Here is a 6,628-nt window from a genome sequence, read left to right as displayed (position 1 = left end):
TTGACACTCTGACCAAACAGCTTCCTCAGACATGCATGACTCTAAACACATCACCATCATCAGGAACGGATGCTGGGACCAGGAGCAATCTTATGAAAACTGCCTTGGAGAAACACCACTAATAACCAGGTATGGATGGAGATGAGTCTGGGAGTTGTCACGGCGGATTTCAAGAAGGTGACTGTCCGCTTATTTGTCCCATTATTATTATTCTATATATTTTTAGTGTTTCTGGTTTCATTCTTTCCACATGAGGAGGAGTCATAATACTTTATATAGATCAGATTTTACCCCTTTGGGACAAGAAGGAATAAAGTCATTTCCTCAAAGACTGCTTTTTTCCTACGTACTAAGAAGCAGCAGCCTTATTAATAGGGAAGGGGGGACGGGGGGGCAGTCCCACTTACTGAGTACCCACTTACTGAGTGCGATTAGGCCCTGAGCTGGGCATTCCACACATGACTTTTCTTCCAATCCTTTCATCAGGCAAGTGAGACAGGTTGCTATCTGAGGTCACACCTGGGGACAAGGTGGCTCAGAGAGGCCAGGATATCAGGGCTGGGATTTGAAGGCTTTCCTGGGCGCCCAAATTCTTCTTGTGACTGTGACAGGAAGCACTTCATTCCTGGTTCAGGGACCACAGAGTGCTAGGTGGGGGTTAGGAACTTGTTTCAAGAAGAAAATAGCATTTACTCTGTCTCTTCTCAAACCTCTCTCTCCACTAGACATTTCTACTCAGTTTACAGATATGTTAATTCTCTGCCATGTAACAACAACAACAACAAAACCCTGTGCGCTATGAAAATCCTCTGTATGATGTTACAGTAGTGGAAGCTTGTCATTACGCATTAGCTGGCACTTATAGAATGTGCAACCCCAAGAGTAAACCGTGGGCTCTGGGTGATAATGGTGTGTCAGTGTGGGGTCTTCGGTTGTAACTAGTGTGCCTCTCTGGTGGGATGTTGACAGTAGAGAGGCTGTACGTGTGTGGGAGCGTAAGTACATGGGAACTCTCTGTGCCTTGAATTCAGTTGTGCTGGAAATCCAAGACTACTCTTAAAAAAGAAAAAAAAGCCCTGTGTCCCCTCCAGGAGCAGCCTTTTTTCCAGTTCCTACCTCTAGGACCCTGATTGAGACACTTGCTTCTTCCACATCAATGACATGCCCTTGCCAGGGGCCTCCTGATACCCCTGGGGCCTATTCCAGTGGGGTCTCTGGGAACACAGAAGCCACATTCTCCCTAAACTCTGCCCCACCTTCTCCCCTCTACAGAACTCTGTCTTGGTGCTCCTGCAGCCTCACTCACTGCTGCTTCATCGTTCCTTAGGATGGCTCCTCTTCCTCTTTCTGCCTCAGGAATACTGGGGGACCCTGAGACTCCCTTCCCTCCCTTTCTCTCTCTCTTTCTAGTCAGGGTCTCACTTTGTCGCCCATACTGGAGTGCAATGGTACGATCATAGCTCACCACAACCTCGACCTCCTAGGCTCAAGGGATCCTCCTGCCTCATCCTCATAAATAGCTGGTGGTGCACACCACCATGCCTGGATAATTTTTTAAGTTTTTGTAGAGATGAGGTCTTACTACGATGCCCAGGCTGGTCTTGAAATCCTAGGCGCAAGTGATCACTTCAGCCTCCCAAAGTGCTGAGATTGTAAGCGTGAGCCACCACACCTGGCCTGAGGCTGCCTTTCTTAATCCTCTTTTTATCTCACTGTTCCCAGATTTCCTGAGAATCTGATGAAAGTAATGAGCTGTTTCCTCAGAAAAGCACACACTCATAGCACATATACACAGACTTTGACATACAGTTTCAGGGACTTCAAGGACTGCATTTCCCTCTCAGGGCTTGGAGAGTCTGTTTTAAGGAGTCAGGATGGGGGCTAAAATTTCTGGACCATATCTCCCTTATCTATGGCTTTTTAGAGTTCTGTCCCCAGCCCACACCCATCCCCTGACCTCAGACATGGATTCCAGACTCCACTGGACAGTCTGTATTGCAGTCACATAGGCCTCAAACTCAGCCTGTCTAAAATAAGTCTGCCGGCTCGGTGGCTCAGCCTGTAATCCCAGCATTTTGGGACGCCGAGGCGAGTGGGTTGCCTGAGCCCGCGGGTTTCAGACCAGCCCGGGCAATTTGGCGAGACTTCATCTCTACAATAAATCAAAAATTAGCCGGATGTGGTAGCATGTGCCTGTAGTTCCGGCTACTTGGAAGGCTGAGTCGGAAGGATTGCTGGAGCCCAGTAGGTTGAGGATGTGGTGGCTGGGAGCGTGCCACTGCACTCCAGTCTGGGCAACAGAGTGAGACTCCAACTCAAAAAAATAAAAATAAAAATAAAATAAAATAAGTCTGCCATCTGCCCATACCTGCCCCTCCCCCTGTCTCTCTAGCCCAACCACCCACTTAGTTATTAAGGCTGAAAACCTGGCCGTATCCCTACATGCTTTTTTTTCTTTTATCATCTGTGTCGTGTGTATTAATGACCTCTCTGACCCAAAGCCTCCATTATAAAAGTTTTAATTTTGGACCTGGTGCTCAACTCAAGACTCCATTTCCCTTGCAGGTAGGACAACCACATTCTAAGTTCTGGTCAGTGGAGTGTGAATGGAAGTGACGTGTGCAGCTTCTAGGTCGTGCACTTAAGGACTGAGCCCTTTGCTTTTTCTTTCCTGCCTTTCCTTTGGCTGGAATATGAATGAGAAGGCAGGATCTAGAGCAGTCATTTTGGGCTGGACGTGGCAACCATGGATTGAGGATGGAAGAGCAATGAGATAGGTGGGGGCTTGGTCTAATACAACCAGCCAACATTCTGGCTCTAGATGGGAAAGAATCATCCATCTTGTTTAAGCTTCTGCTGGTTTGGACTCACTTTGTTATGGAGGTCTGACCCATATACAGACATCTCACCGACTCACCCACTTACCCTAGTAACAATCCATCACCATGGTTACCAATTTGCTCCTTATATAACCTGCTGCTTCAGTCTCCTCCCATCCTCACTGTCCTGTCTTAGCTCAAGCCTCCATCATCTCCCACTTGAGCTACTGCTACAATATTTAAATCAGAGCTGGGTGCAGTGACTTACACCTGTAATCCAAGCACTTTGGGAGGCCAAGGTGAGAGAAATACTTGAGTCCAGGAGTTTGAGACCAGTCTGGGCAACATAGTGAGACCTCGTCTCTACAAAAAAAAATATATATAAGTGGAACGTGGTGACACGCACCTACCTGTAGTCCCAGCTACTTGAGAGTCTGAGGCAGAGGATCTCCTGAACCCAGCAGGTTGATGCTGTGGTAGCCATGATCATGCCACTGCACTCCAGCCTGGGCAACAGAGTGAGACTCTGACTCAGAAAACAATCACTCACTCACTCAATTAATCAGGTCTTTCCCTGATGCCCCCCCACCCAGCAATTCATCCCTATACTGATGCCAAAACTATCCATTCCTATACAAGTGTTAACTTGGCATCACGGCACCTTAGACCAGGTCATTCTTTGTTGTGGGGGAACTGTCCTGTGAGCTGTACAATGTTTAGCAGCATTTCTAGTCCCTCCCCACTAGATGGCCATTGCATTCTCCAAGTTATGATAATCAAAAATGTCTCCAGACATTGCCAAATGTGTCCTGGGTGGGGGGAGAGGGGCAAAGTCACCCTGGTTGAAAACCACTGCCCTGCACTGATCTGACTCTCTCGTGAAACCCTTCTGTGGCCCTCCGTGGCCTGTGGAAGGAGTCCCATTGGTGGGACTCTTCATGTCTTGCACTTATTTGGGTCTGTACCCTACTCTATGGTATTTGTGCACTATTTGCCACATGATGAATCATCTCACGGCCATTTCATACCTTTGCGCATTTGCAAATGTTATTTGTTCTTCCTGGAATGCCCAAGTGCCTCCTCATCCTACCAGGTTTAGTCTAAGCGTCACCTCTTCGGGGAAGCCTTTCTCCCGTGGTCCAGGCAGGTTTGCAGCTCACTTGTGTGGCTCCATATCACATGTGTCACACGTGCCTTACGCTTGAACATGACTGGTTTTGTTTTTGAGTTGGGGTCTCACTCTGTTGCCCAGGCTGTATTCAGCACCATGATCACAATGATTACGGCACATGGCAGCCTCGACCTCCTGCGTTCAAGTGATTCTTCCATCACAGCCTCCTTAGTAGGTGGGGCTGCAGGTGTGCATTACCATGTCCAGCTAATTTTTTGATTTTTTGTAGAGATGGAGTTTCGCTATGTTGCCCAGGCTGGTTTCAAACTTCTGGGCTCAAGCAGTCCTCTCGTCTTGGCCTTCCAAAGTGCTGGGATTATAAGCGTGAGACACCTCACCAGGCCTGTTTATATGTCTGAGTCCCGTCAGAACATGCGTTCACTTCTGTATACCAGCACCTGGCTCAGGGCCTGCCACTTGCTGGATGCTCAGTTTGTTGAGTGAATGCTGGGGCTCCCTGGGGACCCATCAGGACAGTTGCATAGAGGGTCTTCGTGTGGGGAGTCCAAGGGTACAGAAGTGGAGAAGGCTTTGCAATGGGTGAGCCTCGCATGGCCAAGGGCAGGCGCCACGGGCCTAGAGCATGGAGAAAAGCTCACTGGTTGAGGACTTAGGGAGGCAGGTTTCAGTTTAACAGAAAGAAAGGTGTGGAAAATAGAACTTTATATTTTAAAATAGTTGTTCTGAGTAACTTTCAGGTGTAATCCAGGAATACATGTTTACTTAAATGAAACACAGAACATATCATTATAAAAAAAATCCTTATCACTGCCAGTTTCCCCCACTACTGTAGCAGTTTTGTGTGTGTCCTTCTAGATTTTTTTTTTGAGACAAGGTCTTGCTCTGTCAGTCAGCCTGGAGTGCAATGGAGCAATCATAGCTCACTCCCAGACCCAGGCGATCCTCCCTCCTCAGTCTCCTGAGTACCTGAGAGAGACCACAGGTGTGTGTCACACTACACCAGGCTAATTTTTTTTTTTTTTGAGTTGGAGTCTCACTCTATCGCCCAGACTGGAGTGCAGTGGCACGCTCCTGGCCACTGCAGCCTCGACCTTCTGTGCCCAGACTGGAGTGCAGTGGCACGCTCCTGGCCACCGCAGCCTCGACCTGCTGTGCTCTGGCGATCTTTCCACCGCAGCCTTCCGAGTAGCTGGAACTACAGGTGTGCGCTCCCATGCCCGGCTAGTTTTTGATTTATTGTAGAGACGAGGTCTCGCCAAGTTGCCCGGGTGGGTCTCGAGCCCCTGGGCTCAGGCAATCCACTTGCCTCGGCCTCCCAAAGTGCTGAGATTACAGGCTGAGCCACTGAGTGCGACGACATTCGGTTAATTAAAAAAAAATTTTTTTTTTTTTTTTTGTAGAGACAGAGTCTCTCTATGTTTCCCAGGCTTCTCTTGAACTCCTGGCCTCAAGCCGTCCTCCTGCCTCAGCCTCCCAAAATGCCGGGATTACAGGCATGAGCCACCGCACCTGGCCCTGAGCATTTGTGAAAGTACAGCTTTGTGCACACACACCATCACGTGGGTGCGTGTAGGGATTTACACATTTTGAGTCTTGATGGCCATTGCTCTACCAATTTATATTTCCATCAACAGTGTGTGCAACCACCCATATCCTTGCCAAGCCTGGGAATTCTCTATCTTTTTTACTTTGCCATTCTAACAGGGGACTTCATGAAGAGGTCTTGATATCCCCTACCCCTGAGGAGGACTAAGTAGGGATCAGAACTCCAACTAGCAAGGACACTGTGAAGGGGCTTCCTCCACAGAGAGGAGGCTGGCTGGCATGCCCTCCAGTTCCCTGGATTCTATACTTATTAACTAGAATAGAGACACACGCGTGGGTGGGAGGGAGCAGAGTTCTCTGAAGCCCTGAGGCAGCTCTGGCTCTTCTGGTTCTCCTAGAGGGGCTGAAAAGTGAGCCCTGAGGTCACAGGGCCTGTGGATGGTAAGTCAAGCTTTTACTTTCACCGATAATAGATGTCACTTCTGGCGGCTGACTGGGTGCTATTTAGCTTTCTCTGTAGGAGAGAGCGTGCTTCCCATGGAAGAGAGGGCCCCAGAGTACAGAAACTCAGAGGTTTTGCAGCTGGATCTCCGTAGCACCCTCCATCTGGGGAACTGGTCCTTCCTGCGTGGTCTGCTTACTGCATTGAAACCCATATCTTGTCTTGAGGGCCAGAGAGGATCCTCGGTGAAACCCATACACCCTGTCACACTCTACTTCCTACAGCATGGCCCCGATTGTGTCTCTCTTCTGCTCCGACACCTGTGGTGGCTCCCTACTGCCTGCAGAGGAACACCATGCACCTCTTCTCAGGGAGGCATCCCAGCCCTCCTCAGTGAGGTATCGACATACACCCTGGGCTCCAGCCAAACTCTCCTTGTTCTGACTGGATGGTTTTCCTTAACCCACTGCCTTCATATTTCCAGAGCTTATATTTAGTTATTTATTTGAGTCAGAGTCTCACTCTGTTGCCTGGGCTGGAGGACAGTCACATGCTCACGGCCACTGTAGCCTCGGCCCGCTGGACTCAGGTGATCCTTCCGCCTCAGCATTCCAAGAAGCTGGAACCACAGGCACGCATCACCACACTCGGCTAATTTTTTTGATTTATTGTAGAGACAAGGTATGTCCA

This window comes from Carlito syrichta, unplaced genomic scaffold (assembly GCF_000164805.1).
Source record: "Carlito syrichta isolate Samal-C Ts95f unplaced genomic scaffold, Tarsius_syrichta-2.0.1 Scaffold273383, whole genome shotgun sequence".
NCBI lineage: Eukaryota > Metazoa > Chordata > Mammalia > Primates > Tarsiidae > Carlito > Carlito syrichta.
The sequence above is the reverse complement of the archived record's forward strand: the minus strand, read 5'-3'. Positions refer to the sequence as shown.